Source organism: Scyliorhinus canicula, chromosome 2 (genome assembly GCF_902713615.1).
Source record: "Scyliorhinus canicula chromosome 2, sScyCan1.1, whole genome shotgun sequence".
NCBI lineage: Eukaryota > Metazoa > Chordata > Chondrichthyes > Carcharhiniformes > Scyliorhinidae > Scyliorhinus > Scyliorhinus canicula.
Window position 1 is genome coordinate 21084313 of NC_052147.1, and position 15695 is coordinate 21100007.

The following is a 15695-nucleotide window of genomic DNA, read 5'->3' on the forward strand; positions in this document are numbered from 1 at the left end:
TTCCGACGGCGCCGGGTGTTTGCGCCAGTCTTCTGGTGCAAACTGCTCCGGCGCGGGGCTGGCCCCCAAAGGTGGGGAGAATTCCCCACCTTTGGGGAGGCGCGACCCCTGAGTGGTTTGCGCCACTCCCCTACGCCGGCACCCTCCGTCACGCCGGGTAGGGGAGAATCCAGCCCCAGGTGTGGGTGGCGCCGGTGGGACTCGGCCTTTTTTAGAGCGGCCGCTTGGCCCATCCGGGCCGGAGAATCGGCGGCCCGGCCGCATAGAGCGGCCCACGACCGGCGCTGCGCCAAACGTGCCGGCGCCAATAGTGCTGATTCTCCGCTCCGCGGAGAAGCGCATGCCTGCGCCGGGGTGCCATGGCGCGATTGCAGGGATTCCCCGGCCCGGTGCGGGGCTGCGTTAATCCCCCCCTGGAGACCAAGATCTCCAGGCTTAGGCTGACAAATGACGTTTGCATCCCACAAGTGCCAGGCAATGACCATCTCCAATAAGAGTGAATCAAACCTTTGGCACTTGACATTCAATAGTATTACCATCACTGAATCCCCCACTTTCAACATCTTGGGGCTACCATTGACCAGAAACTAAACTGGGACGAGCCATATACATACTATGACTACAAGAGCAGGTCAGAAGCTAGAATCCTGCGGTGAATAGCTCACCTCCTGACTCCCCAAGACCTGTCAATCACTTACAAGGAACAAGTTAGGAGTGTGATGGAATACTCCCCACGTGCCTGGATGAGTGCAGCTCCAACAACACTCAAGAGGTTCAACACCATCCAGGACAAAGCAGCCCGCTTGATTGTTACCCCTTTCACAAACATTCAAACCTTACACCACCGACGAACAGTGGCAGCCGCGTATACCATCTACAAGATGCACTTTAGGAACTCACCAAGTCTCCTTAGGCAGAACCTTCCAAACCATGACCATGAACATCCAAAAGGACAAGGGCAGCAGATACATGGGACCACCACCACTTGGAAGCTCCCCTCCAAGTGATTCACCACCCTAGAAATATGTTAACATCCTTCACTGTCGCTGGGTCAAAGTCATGGAATTCCCTTCCTGAGGTGACAGTGGGTGTACCTTCACCACATGGACTGCAGTGGAAGGCAGAAGGCATCACACGACCACCTTCTCAAGGACAACATGGGATGGTCAATAGATGCTAGTTTAGCCAAGAAGCCCACTTCCTGTAAAAATTGATAATAAAAAATCAAAGTCTCTTGGGTAGCAGGGTAGCATAGTGGGTAGCAGCTCCAGGGTCCCAGGTTCGATCCCCGGCTTGGGTCACTGTCTGTGCGGAGTCTGCACGTTCTCCCCGTGTCTGCGTGGGTTTCCTCCGGGTGCTCCGGTTTCCTCCCACAGTCCAATGATGTGCAGGTTAGGTGGATTGGCCATGCTGAATTGCCCCTTAGTTTCCAAAATTGCCCTTAGCGTTGGGTGGGGTTACTGGGTTATGGGGATAGCGTGGGGGTTTGGGCTTGGGTAGGGTGCTCTTTCCAAGCGCAGGTGAGACTCGATGGGTCGAATGGCCTCCTTCTGCACTGTACATTCTATGACTCTACCTATGGATGCCTTGCTTTTACATATCCATGTTCTGCACACTGTATGTAGCCAATCCGCTGTTGACAAATAACCATTGCAGATGCAAAATGTCTCTTCGTACCCTCTTTAAATTCTTTAATTGCCTTTCGGCTGCTGCCGTGCAGATTGTCGCCAAAACTTCCAACTTCCCTCTGGGAAGGAGGCAGGAAGACATCAAAACCCTGGCATAGACAAGATGGGCCGAATGGCCTCTTTCTGTGCTGTAACTTTCTATGATTGGGTCCGGCAATATGGGGAGTCCTGTTGAGATTTAGGTGCTGTACGCCGTGTTGCAGCCTTTTCTTTTGGTTGGAACTAAACCTCCATTTTGGATCACCTTCTTGGGTCTTCTGAGTTTTTATAAAAAGGAAACGGGAATGCCAAAATTGAGAGAACTGTCCTGCAGACTTGGTCAGTTAGTGGCCTAATATAGTCACACTCGCAGAGTCATAGGGCGCGACGTATCAGAAACATTGCGCCAACCGAGAGCGGGATGTGGCCGGTAGATGATGGATCAGGCCTCCTGCAGGCTTCCCGGCAGCCACCAGGCATTTTGGGATATATCCAAGTCCCGGGAGGCGGCGTGACGAGAATCACACCCACATTGGGCGTGACCAGGCCACGCACGCTTAAGTAGATTTTAAAACTACTTAAGCGTACTTACCCGTGAGCTACCAGCCTCCCGGGATCTACCAGCATCCCCAGGGAAGCCACAGCTGGGCGCTATTCAATACTCATCCACACACACTTATACCAGGCAGAATGGCACATGGGGGGGCGGGGGGGGGGGGGGGGGGGGGGGGGGTTTCCCGGGCCATCAGAGGCCACTGGTTGGTCAGACTTAGGGCAGGTTGTCCCCCTGGCTCTTCCCTTGGAATGTGGGCACTTTGGAACTGTGCCAGGGTGCCTGGGTGTCAAGGTGGCACTGCCAAGGGTCAGTGTCTGAGGGGGGAATACCCATGAGAAGAATGTGGAGGGGGGATGTGGGCAGCACGGTAGCACAGTGGTTAACACTGTCGTTTCACAGCTGCAGGGTCCCAGGTTCGATTACCGGCTTGGGTCACTGTCTGTGCGGAGTCTGCACGTTCTCCCCGTGTGTGCGTGGGTTTCCTCCGGGTGCCCCGGTTTCCTCCCACAAGTCCCGAAAGACGTGCTGTTAGGTAGTTTGGACATTCTGAATTCTCCCTCCGTGTACCCAAACATGCACTGGAATGTGGCGACTTGGGGCTTTTCACATTAACTTAATTGCGGTGTTAATGTAAGCCTACTTGTAACAATAAACATTATTATTGTTATGAAGGGTGGGGGCGTGCTGGGCAAGTAGGTAGGGGCCTCTGGGAGGTGGGGAGGGTGAAGGGTGGAACGTCCTGGAAGGGTGGGTGCTATAAGGGTGCGTGGGGGGCCGTGAAGAGACGGGGCTCTCAGGGACCCCATAACGGGGTGTCCTCATTTGGGAGGAGTATGAGGTAATGCCCCTGTGTAGGGGATGACATTGCCATGGGTGGGGGCATGGGGTTCCCTCAAGCTCACTTAGGGTGCAATGGAACGGCCACACCGCACTCGAAAAGCAGTGCACCATGGCGCAACATGGTCGGCAGAAGCTGGGCGACCCCACTCACGAATTTACCCGGCTCGCAAAGCTTTGCGTGGTGGGCGGGATCACTTTTTGGCAAATCTGCATATTAAAGCAAGACAGCTAATCTCACTCTGATATGGAACTTCCCAAGGCACCTGAGGCGTTGGGATCTATCTCCTTCGCCTCAGAGATCACGGATGAGTGCCATTGAGTATTGGTCTCTACAAGAGCGGACCAGATGGAAAGGCATTCATGGGGGTCTCCCCAGGGGTTCAGAGGACCCCCGGTGCTTGCCCGTGGAGCAGAGTGGCACCCTGACACTCCTGGTACCACATGGTCACCCTGGCAGTGCCACCTGATGCCAGCCTGGCACTGCAGGGTACGTGGTTGGCATTGCCAAGGTGCCAAGCTCGCATTTTTATATGGTGGTGATTGGACCTGGGGTACCTTGCGTGTGTGTCAAGGAGGCCCAGGGGCACGGGGGGGGGGGGGGGGGGGGTCGGGGTTTGGGTTGGGGGCTCCTTAATCGGGACTTCATCTCTCGTTACACTGACGAGTTCCGGTGAACGGAGCGGGGATTTGTGCTGCCTCCGCCAGCGGGAAACTCCCAGCAAAACCCGTCACAAATGACACTTGGGAAAGTTTTCTGTTAGATGGGGCGCATATATACTGCAGCATCTCACCAGGTTTCTGAGGTGACACCTCCCAAACCTGCAGCTTCTACCAATTAGGAGGACAAGGTCAACAGGTGTATGGGAATATCTCCTCTTCCCGCTCACACACAGTCAGGGTTCCTTCGTTGTTACGGGGTCACAGTTGTGGCATGTCAAACTGACCTAACAGCCTTCACCACACGGATTCCAAAGCTTCAGGAGGTAGCCCATTACCGGCTTCTCAGGACAACCAAAAAAGGGACAATAATGATGCTCTTTCTAAGAATCCGCACGTCCTGAAAATGAATCGTTAAAAAATTCTATTGGCTTTCAATGGCTTTCCACACCCCTAACAACAGCTGGGTTGAGACCCTGGAAATAAACTTACTGTCGGGCCACGCTGTGGCTGTTTTAAACAGATTCCACAGTAGACATTGTTTTGCTGAAATGAAAACATTTTTATCAATCTGAAAGAGGCATAATTCATGAGATCCACAGGAATGAGTGAATATATAATGTTGTCACATCGCTGCAGCAGCTCTATCCTACGAGAATGTTCATGAATGAACAGAACTCCCCACTGAGGAATGGCAATGTTCAGGCAAACAGCAAACACCAATGAACAGAAGAGTTTTGTGGTGTTGTTTCTCTGGGTGTTTTCAAAATGGCCACCCATAACTTCTAAAGTTTAAACAAGGCTGCAAAGATTATTTCCATAAGTGGAAAAGAAAGCCATGGCCACCCACCGTGAACTGCTGTTTTTAATCCGGCTGAGGTGTCCTACAACACTGTGCCAATCTTTGAGTTTAGGGTTGTTCCATCTCTGTTGACCTTTCAGCCCTCTCTCCTCACTTTACAGGCTTTCCCCCCCAAATTCTAACAGGATAGGAAGAAGCCATTCAGCTCAACTCACCCGTGTTAGCTCTCTGAAAGTCAATTCCATTCTCCCAGCCTCTTTTATACATTCTTTAAAATGCTTATTTTTAAAATATTCATCCTCTTCCACTCAGAAAGCTATTATGGATTCTCCTCCTACAATTGTCCTCATAACCCTTGATTTAAAAGAAAATCTCCTAATCTAAGTGCAGGGCTATTAAGACACTTCTTTAACAATGGGGTTGTTGGCTTTATTAATAGAGCATAGAACACAAAAGCAAGAACATTATGCCAAACATTTAAAATACATTGAAGGCCTCAATTAGAGTGTTGTGTTCAATTCTGAGCACCACACTTTAGAAAGGATGCCATGGTCTTAGGGAGGATGCAGAAAATATTTATTAGAATGGTACAAATGGGAAGGGACTCCACTATGTGGTTATTCTCTTTAGCGCAGAGATGTTGATGAGCCATCAATCGAACGTGAGACGAATTGCTGTACAAAAGTTAGTCTTTAATAAGCTGGAACTTAGCCCTGCGGTCGACTACAGTAAATGGACGACCGCCGGGCGTTCTGACTATTTATACCTCGGTAAGGAGGCGTGGTTAACTCAGCCTCTCGACCAATCGGAGCGCCGTCACATGACTGGTCTCAACCAATCGGTCGAGAGGCACATGACCGACCAGGGCCAATGGTAAGCCGGTGTTCTGCACCAATGGCAGACAGCTATGCAAATCATACCACCACAGATGTTAAGAGGAGAGTTGATTGACGTGTTCAAGGTCATGAACAGTTCTGAATAAGGAAAAGCTGGATCCAGTGGCAAGGGATTGGTAACCAGTGGGCACTGATTCAAGATCATTGACAAAAGAACTGAGAGGCCCTTTTTTTTAACTGAGCGAATTGTTATGGTCTGAAAGGTGGTAGAATCAGATTCGGTGTTAACTTTTGAAAGGGAATTGGATAAATACTTTAACAAAACCACAGAGCCATGGGGACAGAGTCGGGCAGTGGGACTAATTAGCTCTTTCAAAGAGCAGGCACAGCGCAATGGACTGAATGACAACCCTTTATAGTGTATCATTCTATGATTTTGTGATTCGATAGTTTATCTTTATTTTTACCAAACAGTTTCCCATGCTTCAGACTGAAGTGTCGAGCCATAGAAATCTGCTCTTATTCCTATTAGTGTTCATATCTCTGAAAAGCTGTTTGAATTTTGGAGGCCGAGAGGTTTTGAATGGTTGTTTCTTGGCTTCATTTGTGGTAAACCTTGAATCAAAACACCTACATCAGTTCGTATCAGCAACTCTATACATGGCAGCACAGATTTAAAATTAATCTGTGACCCCTGAGGCAATACATAACACACCTATTTGGCTCATGGAAGCAATCATTTGATACCCTAGCCATATTGGGCTCTAGGGAGGATGATTTAGGATTATCGGAGGTGAGTATCTTAGTTCCTTAATTCATTGGGTGCAGATGTCATGAAGAACTCTCAAAGGACCTCCAGTGGATGACGCTGAATGTACAAGACTAGGAGTGAAAAGAACTGCATCAGATAGACATGGAAAGAAATGTGAGGCCGTCATACTCCCTATTTACAGAAATGATTGAGACATAGGAATGGAGGGAACGATCTTGAAACACCAACTTGCGTGGAATTGCAACTTGTGATAAAATCTGTCAAAGACTATTGGAGGAGACAAAGAGGTTCGCAGTTTGTGTATGTAGGTGGCAGGTAAAACTCAATGCAGAGTAACTGCAAAGTATGTGGATAAGATCCTAATATCAACAGATAAGAATACAAAAGCAAATAGGTAATGTTGAGTTTTTAGCATTTTTGTATAATTGGATGTCCAAAACTATACAGGGTGCTTCCAGTGCAGCCATTTAATGACTGATATAAATGATGTGACCAATTGGCCTGGAAATAGAGGTCTCAGTGGAGGAGCAAGTCTACAAAATAAAGAGAACGTAATTAAGAAATAACGGAGAGAAAGAGAGGGGCATGAGGAGAAGTTATAGAAAAGAGGGTAAATAACGGGAATAGGGGGGCAGAACAGAACAAAGGTGGATCTTTGTGCAATAACATAAAATGGGTGAAAACCAGCTCATTTTACCTTTACGGATTTCTATTACAATGACTGCATAATCTTTAATTTTGTAATTTTTTTCTGTACAGTTGATAATCTTATGATACAATTTCTGCAGCGAGATTCCCCGCCGGCTGGCAGCACACCCACGGCTGCGGGTTTCCGGGTGGCTTGGGGTGGCCACAATGGGAAATCCCATTGGAAGGTGGCAGGAATGGAGGATCCCACTGCCGGCGAGGGCACGCCGCCCAGGAAAACTCGGCTGACAGACTGGAGAATCCTGCCACTGGTGTACATCGAGTTCGTTGTCATTGTCCTCATTTTTGGTCATTAAATCAGCATGTTAGTCTTTGGGTAATGTTCCCCAGCCTCTGCACTATTTACCTTCCCAATGGTTACTTTCTGCATTTGTTAGTTTCCAATCGCAGTCCAATTTGAATTTTCTCACTGTGACATTCCAGATGCCATGATAAAACTTACATCAACAACAAAAAATCCTATGCGACTACTGAGATGAAACCATACACACCACCTGATTTTGCTTTCCATCTGACATTGGAAAGGAATGTCAGACGGGTGGTATGACGAGTGGCTGATCCGTGGCCGTCTGTTTCCTTTCCCCTCCAATGAGATTCAGATAGATTCTCGCTTGACAAGAGAGTCCAAAGGGTATAGTGGGTAGACAGGACAGTAGAGGTCACAATCAGATCAGCCATGGCCTTATCAGATGGCGGAGCGGGCTTGAGGGGCTGAATGCCTGATTCCTGCTGCGAATTTCTATGCGTCTTCATAGCTAAATTGTATCCACTGCCACTCCTAGGAGTCAAGGCCTCCAATATGCCCAAAGCATTAGCAAACTGACCCTCTGACTGCCAATGTTTGGAGCCTTCCTGGCTGCCTCCAATGCATGTGGAAACAAGTCAGCTAACGGCCAACTCCAAGTTCCAGGATGCACTGCATCGATGCATTCGCAAAATGACGAGGGAATTACTGAGTTTTAAAAAATATTTTAAGGAAAAGAAATGGAAAGGGAGAGCAGCAGGAGGGTGCCTAGGCCAGGAGAAGTGGAAGTGTGCAGAAAATTAAGAAGAACACCCCTGACATGAAATATCCACCTAAATATTAATATTAAAGAACTGGGAGAAGCTAGGAAATTAAGGATGAAGAAAGGTTTTGAGGAAATAAGCTGGGAAGCAGCCGTTGTGACCTTAAAATCGTTGCCTGCCCGTGGCAGCCGGCAGAGTTCAAAGTGCAAAGATCACAGACGATAGTCCATGAGCCGCACCACAGGAAATCCACTCATTTTCACATCGTTTATTAACAGCACTTCTCGATAATATTACCATTTGAATCAATCTGGTGTCTAACAGTGTGTAAGGTGGAAGTGACCACCCAGCGAGAACGAAATAGGCTGGAGATGCCAGTTCAGGAAGGGTTAGAAATTGTTTTCTTTTAAAACTCCAGTCATATTAACATCTGATGGACATTAGCACGTGGATGGAAACAATTAATGATAATTGCAGGCTTTTGCTGAGGCAGATTCTATAGCATTTCATGTGTGTGTGCAATCATTTTTGATGTTGTGGGCAAGGAAAATACCCATTGCATCAATAGAATGAATAATACTTTATTTCTGCTTACTTTGCTGGTTCCTGGAACACAGCAACTCATAAAATGGCTCTTCAGTTTCCCAACTTCATTCACTACGTTTCATATTGTAATAATGTAATGAAACATATACTTTTGCCAATGTTTTGAAATAGAAACAATATCTTGAAAGGCTGCACCTGTGTCGCTCTGAGGTATAGCCTGAGGTCATTATGTCTACCAAGCCTCCTTCCACCTGACGGGTTTCTTCTCTGACCACGTTGGGAATCACAGGCGCAAATCCCTGTTCCAAATCTCTGCCACAGCATGTTCCACGTCACCATCCACTTGCAGTTCTTTCTTCTGGTCTTCGATCCTTATGTAGAACGGCCAGCTTGGGGGAGATTTTAAGACCTTTTCATTTTTGCGTGCTTTCCAAAAGGAAGCGACATTATTTTTGCCGAATTCCATTCTCATTATCCTGTTCTGTCTCAGATACAAGATTGAACTTTGATTCCCTCTCCATTCTATCCCTCATGGGTTTGTATTCTAACACCCACATGTCCAACCTACCTCCACATGCCCCTCTTCCAACCCAATAGTAAATTGCAGTTCGGACCAGTACTTATTTCACAGTTCTCACTGTTTTTTTTTTCCCATTTTGGGAATCTAGCTAAGGGTTCTGATAGTAAATTCACAAAGTTCTTCCCCCCCCACCCATTGAAGATACTTGACACTTTGATGCATTGGGTTGCCTGTGGGAAGCACTCAGAAATCAGGCAGACATAAGTGCATACCTAAAACAGAAATATTTCACCTAGTTAAAGATCAACAATGGAAATTCGAGTGGGTTCTGTTATGGATGAGCACTCCTCCTTATTCAATTTGTCTCCACGCACTAGACGCAGGCGATGCACCAAAGCACCTTTGAAAAAACCTGATCGCCACTGACTCATGTTGGAGTAGGTGAATGCTTTCTGCCCTCTTTGAGCACAAAGATGGAACTTCCAGCATCCTAAGCAAAGATTACAAAATTCATTTGCTTTGGAAAAATATACGTCTTTGGCGGGACTCTCTGATCCTGCTGCAGTGAATGGAACATGTGCCTGAGCACTAAATTCTCCATGCTCGCTATCAGCAGCAGCAGGGCGGGCTCGCATTGGAGAATCCCAATTTTAATTTTCTGAAAGATGAGGAAATGTGTTGGGGGCTCCAATGAGAGCTACTGAGCATGTACATAAGGGGTTATGTCACATTGGTGTCACTCACTGGGAGAAGATGAAGGAGAGGCACCTAATGGATGGACTCTAGCTATCGCCTGATGCTCTGTTGCTTTACTTACAGTTAGTAATGTAAATAAAAAGAGTTTTGAAGGAAAGACAGCAAGATTTCTTCTAAGGTCAGAAAACCACTGTCCCACAAGATAACCCAACAATAACAGAGAATCAAGGATGGAAATAAGTAAATTTGCTTTATTTAGTTTTACTGTGTGTAAGATTAGTGTGATTGCCAGTCAGATGTTCCATTGGTGGGTCTCAAACAACTTCACATTGATTGATAAAGGGCCCTACTGTTCAGTGGTCCTCTTCCGGTGGAGGAGGTAGCACCAGTGGCTGCATGGCCAACTGGGAAACTGCAGGAATATACATATACGCTATTGCAATTATTATATGATCACTGTATGATCATTTAAAAAATAATTTTAGAGTACCCAATTCATTTTTTCCAATTAAGAGGCAATTTAGAGTGACCAATCCACCTAACCTGCACACCTTTGGTTTGTGGGGGTGAAACCCACGCAGACAGGGGAGAATGTGCAAACTCCACACGGACAGTGACCCCATAGCCGGGATCGAACCTGGGACCTCGGCGCCGTGAGGCAGCGGTGCTAACCACTGTGCCACCATGCCGCCCTTACACTGTATGATCTTGAGAATCCAAGGGGGCCTATCATTCCTAACCAGTCTGGCCTACACGTGGCTCCTGTCCCACACTATCTGGCTCGCTTAGTGCATTCAGGGCAACTGAAAGATGGGCTGCAAATGCTGCTTCACCAATATTACCAGCATTCCAAGAACAAATTTTTATAAAACCACAGAAACCCTCCACCAGGGTCACTGACTAACTTTAATGCACCCACGTTGGTACCAGAAATTTCCTCAGCTAGACTTGCAGTGCGCTGATAGTTTTCATGGGCCCCGACTATTGTCTATGGGCTGGACTGCATGCTGGTACACTCCTGTGGCTGGCATGGGTGTCAGCTAACTATCTGCTTCTCTTTAACTTGGTGGACGTTACTGATGCGGGAGACTCTGAAATACTCATTGGCCACTGTGAGCACAGGAGAATAAGCATCCATGGAAATTTGAGATCCCACTTCTTCTGTGGTAACCATGACATTTAAGTTGGATATGGAGTACATAGGACCAATAAAAAATGGGTTAATGGGATATGGGAACAGGTTGGGAAGCGGTTTGAGATCAGGAAGAGATCAGCCATGATCTGATTGAATGGTGGAGCGGGTTCGAAGGGCTGAATTGCCCATTTCTGCTCCGAATTCTGATGTTCCTGTGTCCAAGCAGTTGTATTACATTTGGCTACAGGTATTTTGTTATTACAAACTAACCTTGTTTTTAGGATGCGTTTGATTGAAAGTCACGTGTACCTGTGACTTTGTTATAGGTTTCTTAGCTATGGTTAATAATTTCACTCTTTGGCTTTGTCCCTGGGGAAATGGCTCTGATTTTCTGATAGGAATAAAGGTGAGGCTATGAGAGATCCCATTGCCCCATTCCCTGTAATATTTGTGTTTTGAAAACAGCATGGGGAATTCACTAAAGTAAAATACTGCGGATGCTGGAAAACTCAACCCCCCCCCCAAATGTTAGAAAGACTCAACAGAGTAGGAAGCCTCCCTGGGAAGTGAAATGGAAACAGACTGAATTTTTGAGCCCCAGTGGAGGTGGGAGCGAAGGCGGACAAGACCCTAAAATACCAGTGCCCGGCGACGTGCCTGTCTTTCTGCCGCCAATCCCGGCAGCGGCAATTTTTTGCAGGTGTGGGTTCAGGGCTTGCAGGGCTACCAACCTTTGCGCAGTGGTTAACCGATTGGGTTCATCCAGGGCCGATTTATGACCAATTAAAGGGGGCTGACTGGGATATTCTAGTCAGGGATAGAGATCCTCCCCACCTGCCTAACTGTGAGAACTGCGGGAGCTGCACTGTAGTATGCATTGTAGGTTGCGGTGAATGTAGGAATGTTATATATATTGCCTCATGTGTACTTGGTGCAGTGAGATTTTTAAAAATCCTGGTTTGCAAGAGAGCTCAGCTTTTAGGAGCCAACGGTGCAGCTAATACATGGTAAAGGTTTGGGCTATTGGACTTTTATTTACATGAATGAGAGATATTGGGCGCAATTCTCCCATCGGGAGATGAAGGGCACGATTCTCCACTCCCCACGCGGCGTGGGAGAATCGTGGGACGCCCCCCCCGACAAAATTCATGCCCCCCTCGCGCCCCCCGCGATCCCCCCCCCCCCCCCCCCCCCCACTCGGAAGAATCGGCGCTCGCCGTTTTTCACGGCGAACGGCGATACTCCGACCCGGATGGGCCGAGCGGCCTGCCATTCGCGGCCGTTTCACGACGGCGGCAAACACACCTGGTCGCTGCCGTAATGAAACGGGAGTGAGAAGCCCGTTTGGAGCTTGTAAGTGGCCTCGAAAGGAAACAGCACCACGACTGTGCTCGGGAGGGGACAGGCCCGCGATCGGTGCCCACCGATCGTCGGGCCGGCGTACAAATCGGACGCACTATTTCCCCTCCGCCGCCCCGCAAGATCAAGCCGCCATGTCTTGCGCGGGTTCATGCCGTCAGCGTCATGACGTCAGCCGCACATGCGCGGGTTGGAACCGGCCAAACTGCGCATGCGCGGCTGATGTCATTAGGCGCGCCGGCCGCATCATTCTCGGTGCGACGCCCCCGCGGCCAAGATTTACGGAGCGCCGCTCCTAGCCCCGACGGGAGGGGAGAATAGGGGGCGAGGAGTGGCCTCTGAGGCCGTTGTGAAACTCAGCCGAGTTCACAACGTCCCTCCCGATTTTTCCCGGGAGCGGACAATTCCGCCCTAAGTCCCGATGCCGGAGTGAAAACCGGAGTGTTTCACTCCGGCATCGGAGGGCGTTCCCAGCCCCCTATTCTCCCGCACCCGGGGTGCAAGGTGCGGCGCCGCGTCATTTACGAACGCCGGGCCTTGGTGCCGCATAAAAGCGGAGCCACGTAAATGACGCGGCCGGCGCAACGTAAATGACATCACCCGCGCATGCGCAGGTTAGCCGGCGCCAACCCACGCTTGCGCATTTGGCATCCACCGCGCGACCGCCCCGCAAAAAGATGTCGGATGGATCTTGCGGTGTGGCGGAGGATAGGAGGTCCTCCTTCAGAGAGGCCGGCCCGCCGATCGGTGGGCACGGATCATAGGCCAGACCCCTTTTGAGGCCCCCCCGGTGCAAGAACCCCCCTCCCCCCCCCACAGGCCATTCCCCCAGCATTCCCGCGCTGTTCCCGCCGGTAGCGACCAGGTGTGGACGGCGCCGGCGGGAACCTGTCGTGTTGGGAAGGCCACTCGGCCCATCCGGACCGGAGAATCGCTGCTCGCCCGTTACAAACGGTGAGCGCCGATTCTCCCTGCGGCCAGCCGTGAATCTCGCCGCGCCGGTTTGGGGGGTTGGGAGAATCGCGTGCGGGTGCCGGGGCAGCGTGGCGGGACTCGCTCGGCGCTTCGGCGATTCTCCCACCCGGCGTGGGGGGGGGAGAATTACGCCCATTGTGTTCAGCTTAGCAAGATGATGTAGTTAATGGGAGGAGCCATTGGTTGAAGCAATCAGATGTTGAGGTTCAGTTTTAGCTTGATGCTGGAGGGCAAGCTAAGAAGGTTTTCTGAAGAAATTAAGCCAGAGATTTTGCATTATTCTGACTGGGTGTCAGGTTTCTTTCTTTAAAGCTGTCTCAAAAGATCTCTCTTTATCAAAGTAGAGTATTCAAGATATCTTTTCAAAGAAACTTTCCACTTAAGGGCATTTAGCATGGCCAATCCACCTCCCCTGCACATCTTTGGGTTCTAGGGATGAGGCCTACGCAGACACAGGGAGAATGTGCAAACTCCACGCAGACAGTGATCCAGAGCTGGGATCGAACCCGGGACTTCATTGCCCTGAGGCTGCAGTGCTAACCACTGAGCCACCATGCCGCCTTATTCAAGGCATCTTGATACAGCAAGTATTCCTGTGTACCAACTGTATTTAAAAGTGGACGGGGATCTGAGATGGTTTTGCTGTTTGAGTGGAAATAAAGATAGCAGTTAAGGGTTGTTGTAACACTGTATTGATTAGCAGTGTTTAAGGGGTAATTGCAAGCTATTTTCTTGTGTGATGTTAAAGATTTTTTAATACTGTGGTAGTAATAAAGTTTGTTTTACTATACCATATCCCTATTTTGCGTGAAATCACTCTTGGAGCAAAGTATCCTTCCCTGGGTGCTGGTTTAGCACAGTGGGTTAAACAGCTGGCTTGTAATGCAGAGCAAGGCAGCAGCGCGGGTTCAATTCCCGAACAGGCGCCGGAATGTGGTGACTAGGGGCTTTTCACAGTAACTTCATTGAAGCCTACTTGTGACAATAAGTAGGGCAACACGGTAGCATTGTGGATAGCACAATCGCTTCACAGCTCCAGGGTCCCAGGTTCGATTCCGGCTTGGGTCACTGTCTGTGCGGAGTCTGCACGTCCTCCCCGTGTGTGCGTGGGTTTCCTCCGGGTGCTCCGGCTTCCTCCCACAGTCCAAAGATGTGCAGGTTAGGTGGATTAGCCATGATAAATTGCCCTTAGAGTCCAAAATTTCCCTTAGTGTTGGGTGGGGTTACTGGGTTATGGGGATAGGGTGGAGTTGTTGACCGTGGGTAGGGTGCTCTTTCTAAGAGCCGGTGCAGAATCGATGGGCTGAATGGCCTCCTTCTGCACTGTAAATTCTATGTTACTATGAATAAGCGATTATTATTATCACAGTCTTACAGCATTAAAATAAAATCTTAGCGTTCCTGTCCAGTATCCCAGCAAATGTTGTAAAATGGTTTCCCCACATTGGTAGCCTATACCTCTGCTTTTTACTTAAAGATTTCAAACAGTTGATGAGAGGGCTGCGCCATGTTAAAGTGTCCTCTCATTTCCCTTCCACTGAAGCCTTCTGCTCCTCCCCATGGACCTTGCACATTCCTCTTTTTCAGACAGTAATCCAATTCCCTTTTGAATATCTCAATCGAACCTGCCTCCACCACCCTCTCAGGAAGTTGGTTCCGGCCTCCACCAGCCTCTCAAGGAGTTCCAGTTTTGTCCAAACACTTTTTGGGTGAAAACACCTTTCCCCACATCATTTCAGCACGTTCTGCTCGTTATTATGAAAGAAATGAGTGCCACAAAACACTCATCATTTCAATATTCTGTGGGATACTACAAACATAGATGTAGGTTGCATTGTTTGAGGCTGCCAATGTAATAAAGAAACCCTGTAAGGCACCATCATTATAACAGGGCCCACATTATAGCATACAGCTCCCAAATGCATAGTCAATGGTCTTAAAAGAAGATAGCAGAGGGAACTGAATATGCTGACTGAATTGAACAGTGATATTGATATTAATAAGCTGTGTGAAGCCAACAAATCTACTGAGAAATTATACTGCCTTTAAATAGAGGGATAGTGGTAATGTGCCTGGACTAGTGATCCAGAGGCTCGGGCTAATGCTCTGGGAATATGGGTTTCAAATCCCACCACCCCAGCTGGTGGAATTTGAATTCAGTTAATAGATCTGGACTATAAAACTGGTCCCAGTACTACTTCAGTCGGGGTCCCTCAGAGAAGAAAATCTGCCATCTTTCCTGGTCTGGCTGACACGTGACCCCACACCCCATAGCAATGTGGTTGACTCTCAACTGTGCTCTGAAAGAGCCATCAGGGATGGGCACTGCAATGTTTGGGCCTGGCCAGCGGCACCCAAATCGCATGAACGAATAAATGAAACCTGACATGGCCAGTGCACGATATTCACGATTCCATAACATTCAGATAGTCACACCTCCGGCCACATGCCTCTGGCTCGCGACGGTAGCAGTTCGATTGTGTTACAGCCCCTGTTCACTCTGCGGTTTAGAGCAGCAGTGACTTCACAAACTCCAACCCCCCCCCCCCCCCCCCCCCCAACAGACATCAGATTTTCTTTCTAATTCAGCCAGATCTAGCTCTGTCAGGTCACCAGGC